Here is a 4,389-nt window from a genome sequence, read left to right as displayed (position 1 = left end):
ACCAAGAATCAACTGATTTAAACCCCAAGCACACCTGTGTTCAAGCTGAAAATTTGCTGTTTGGGCTTCTCTGCACCTTGTACCACGAGTCTTTCTAGATGACTAAGTCTTCCAATACTTGAAAGTTTAATCATTTAAACAGAAGTCTTTAGAATTTTAATAATGTGAGACAAAAATCTTACTGAACAAATATATTCCAGTTTCCTAAACAAGACAAAATGAACATAATTTTACCTTTTCTTAGACACTCCAGATCACTTACAAAAATATCATAAATGGCCCAAACTAGAATAGATTTAAGACTCCAAGGGTTATTTAACCCTACACTAAATGGGCCCAGATGGTCGGTTTTAAGTTCTTGGCACTATTACAGTTTTTCTGTCTCCCTTCTTGTGGGTACCTGTCATTTCCTGCTGTTACCAGTTACTACCTGCTGTAGTAGCTTCTTCCACAGTTAATTATTTGTTGCTTTTTATATTTGAGAGTTTAGACAATGGATGAGAATTATGAGAATTGTGTAAATGGATTCTGAATGGGGCCCTGAGAGATGACACAAGTAAACAATCTAAAGTTGCTCTAATGCTGTTTTTTTTAAAATAGGTAGGGTATAAACAAATAAAACCAAGGGAACACTGTGTAACATCAATTCTGGCTTCTCAGTTGTTTTGTTGGTTTATTTCATTTTTCTTACTTCGTGATTCTTGGCCCTGCCCTGTATTGGTGAGGATGATGAACGGTAGGTTTCCCAAGACAGAGACTAGGCTTCTGTGTGCTTCCTTCTCTCTATAACATCATGGGCATCAGCCTGGTTGAAAATATAGCCAAAACGACTGAAAGCATGAGCTCTCGTCCCGGGCCTTATCGGAAGGAGTTAGTTCCACAGGTTTGGATTTGGGTGGGCTGAATCCAATAAGGGGAAGTCGGGCTGTCAGCCACCACCCCCCATCCTGCAGAATTGGCTCCTCAAGCAGGGCTTTGTCTCTGGACCCTCTTCCTGCAGCGCACCATCCAGCCCCAGAATTTCTCTGTACCGAGAAAAACCCCCGCCCAACATTTCAGTATAATCCTGGGGAGCATTTTCAATGGATGAGTGAGCTTCCAACCATTTAATTCCTTAAACAGCAGAAACTTCAACTGTTCCCAGGAGTCTGTGCACTGGCTCAGAAAAAGCCCTGCTGCTTCCATTCCCTAAAAATCCACTGGCAAAGGACGGCTGCGGCATCCATCATCTGTTAGCACAATGGCTGTAAGGGGGTCCCCTGGAGAGGCAGGGGTTCTTATCCTGGAGCCTGCGTCTCATGGCCCCAACCTCTGCTCCCCAGACAGGCGGGTCTATGAGTTTCTTTCCAGCCTCTTCCCTCTGGGCGGCTTCTGGCTCACTTGACCTATTTTCCACAAGCTAAAGACAGAGGGCATAGGAAAGCGCTGAATCACTCTAGGGTCTGCGTTGTGTCCAGTTATAAAGCCCAATGTCAGAGTGAAATACCACCCTTTTAGCAGCCCCATATCTCACAGATTTAGTGGTCAATTCTAATTAAAAATCTGCTTGTGTTTCTTTATTTTCTTTCCCTAGAGTAAAAGAAAAAAAGTTCTTTTCTTTTAGGAGAGTCTAGATTCTTTATTTCTAAACATCATTGGAGGCTATATGTTTTCTTAACGATAGGAAAGTAAAGATTTCATCTATTCACCCAATCAGGATAGAACTGTTTCTCCTTTTATTGTAAGGAATTTTCTCCCCTCTTCATCTCCAGGTCAGTGTCCTGGGTCTCTGGGTATATAGTAGCTACTCAAGAAATATTCATTGATTGAGGCGCACGTGGCTGGCTCAGTCAGTAGAGCATGCGACTCTTGATCTCAGGGTTGTGAGTTTGAGCCCCACATTGGGAATAGAGATTACTTAAAAATAAAATCTTTGAAAAGAGAGAGGGAAATATTCATTGCCTGAAAGAATGAATGAAGGATGGTTGGATAGAAAAATGTCTGTGTGCTGTTGCCTTCCAGGGCACCCTCCCAACTAGGTAGAGAACCCACACAGGCTTCTTGGCAGCTCTTCTTCAGGGACCATTTAGCCAAAACAAAATGGAATTTCTTATGTCAGAGACAAAATGGAAACGGTCAACATAGTGGCATAAAGGGAACCTAATCTAACCTCACAGGAATTTACAGTTCTTAGAAATCAGCAGAGGAAGAGCACCTGGGTGGCTCAGTCAGTTAAGTGGCCAGCTCTTGATTTCGACTCAGGTCACAATCTCAGGGTCCTGGGATCGAGCCCCTCATCGGGCTCCACACTCAGAGTGGAATCTGCTTGAGGATTCCACGTCCTCTCCCTCTGTCCCTCCCCCCTTGCACATTTTCTCTCTCTCTCTCTAAAATAAAAGTTAATAAATCTTTAAAAAAAAAAGAAGAAGTAGGAAAGAAAAAGAAATCAGCAGAAGGCACCAGCCAATCCCTAAATACTAAGTCTGTTCATGACATCTCAGGACTTACTTGTTCCCCTGACTCAGCTACCCTGATCCAAAGAAGAAAGAAGACAACTAGGCAACCAATCAGCTGAAAAAGACATAACTTCTGCATTTACCCCATAAAATATCTCTTAGTCTGTGAGGAACCTTGAACTCACTTCTCTATAGCCATGAGTTTCCCAGTCTGCAGTTTAAAAGTCTTGCAATAAACTCCTCTTTCTGTTTCATTTTATTCATTATACGCAGAGTTTGGGTTCCAACAGGACCCACCAACCAAAGGTGGGTCCTGTCAAAGGCCTATTTGGCGTTCATACAACAGAATTAAAGAATGACGACACTTTTATTTACGTCTTTGCTTTGTTTTGCACGAGGGTTGGATGAAAACCTAGGTCTCTCAGCCCTGGGTGGAATTTCTCAGTGAATGGTTGGAGAGTTTTGTATTTCCAGCACAGCTCAGCTCTGTCAGGCACCTCGGCACCCACTTGGTCCTGGAACAGCTGTGCACAACCAGGGTCTGAACGGGAGTTCAAGTGGCTCCTCTGGGGGCTCTGAAGCGATTAAAGTGGGGACTTGTTCTTCTTTGTCACGAGGCTGTTGGGATTTGTGGTCTTTTAGAAGCCTTGGCGACTGCTGGCCCCATTCCAGAGGGCATCCTCCCTCAGATGCTCCAGGATGCTACTGCCCCCTGAGAATGTTGCAGACGAAGTCCTGGGGCCCACAGAGTCGGAGGCCAGGGCTCGGGGCTCAGTTTCACAGAACCGGGCCACACTTTCCTATTGCAGCCCAGTGATTATAACTTCCTTACTCCCCTCCCCTCCAGTCGGCTTCTCCCTTTCCTGGAGCTGAGCCAGGCTTCTGGAGGCAGTCTCCCCCTCTCAGCAGGGCCCTCTAATTAACATTTCTTCTTTCTTTTTCTCTGCCCCAGTTCCATCTGCAGCTGCCTAATCATGCAACCAACAACTGCAGATCCGATCCCAGCTCCTGAAGCAGCCTACCCACGGGAGGGCTTTGAGCCAGGAGAAGGCGGGAGTAGGGTCAGGAGAAACGGAAGGAGCCTCCCTAGGAGGAAAAGAGGCCCCGTCTGTAACTCGCAGCGCTCAGCACAGGGCCAGTGCTCTTACGAGAGCTGCTGTTCGGATAGTAGTTGTGTCGTCTAAAAGAGACTCCCCACATAGGGCTCGCTGGTTCGGGGAGGGGGGAGGAAACCCCAGAAAGTAGACAATGGAGAAATTATCCAACACCTTGACTGGGTGGTCCAAATGATCACCTACGCGGGACAGAGGCCATGGTGCGGCTCCAGGTGCGGGGGACGGGACATCCCTCATCCAGACCGCGTTCTGGCTGTGATGATATAACCAGTGTAACCATGAGGAAACAGCACACACAGAAGGAGAATGGGCTATAAAACAAAACGGCACGCGGTACTCACTTTAGCAGCAGCTAGACGAAAGCTGGAACGATCCTGGGAAGAGCAGCATTGCCCCTGCACAAAGGTGAGACACAAATTTGTGAAGGAAAAAAAAATGGTGTGGGAGAGACAGGGGATCAACATCATAAAAGCCAGATTAAAGCAGGCTGAAAAGACATGACAGCCAAATGTGGGGCTTGACCCTAGACCGGAGCCTGTACTGAGGGGAAGTGCTGGAAAGGACACGGACAGGTCAACTAACAACACTGACGCAAGGAGGTTAGATCAGGTACAGGCAGTTTGTCGGGCTGTGTGGCTATATAATTGGATACTCCTAGTCCTAGAAGACACACGGAAATATTTAGGAGTAAAGGGCCATGACGTTTGGAACTTACTTCTACATTGTTTGGAAAAAACCTACATTTTACATACATACATATATGTACGTATGGCTAGAGAGAGAAATAAATACAGATGTATATTATATATACCTGACATTTTTCTCTGAATCATCTTATA

At 45.6% G+C, this 4,389-nt stretch overlaps 1 non-coding gene across 1 annotated transcript; it reads left to right on the top strand.

Moving 5' to 3' along the window:
* Window positions 1–3,887: 3,887 nt before the first annotated feature.
* On the top strand, window positions 3,888–3,990 carry LOC117801271. The gene has a single exon (XR_004623790.1). It is a non-coding gene; the product is annotated as a U6 spliceosomal RNA (small nuclear RNA).
* Window positions 3,991–4,389: the final 399 nt, after the last annotated feature.

Source organism: Ailuropoda melanoleuca, chromosome 2 (assembly GCF_002007445.2).
Source record: "Ailuropoda melanoleuca isolate Jingjing chromosome 2, ASM200744v2, whole genome shotgun sequence".
Taxonomy (NCBI): domain Eukaryota; kingdom Metazoa; phylum Chordata; class Mammalia; order Carnivora; family Ursidae; genus Ailuropoda; species Ailuropoda melanoleuca.
The sequence above is the reverse complement of the archived record's forward strand: the minus strand, read 5'-3'. Positions and strand labels throughout refer to the sequence as shown.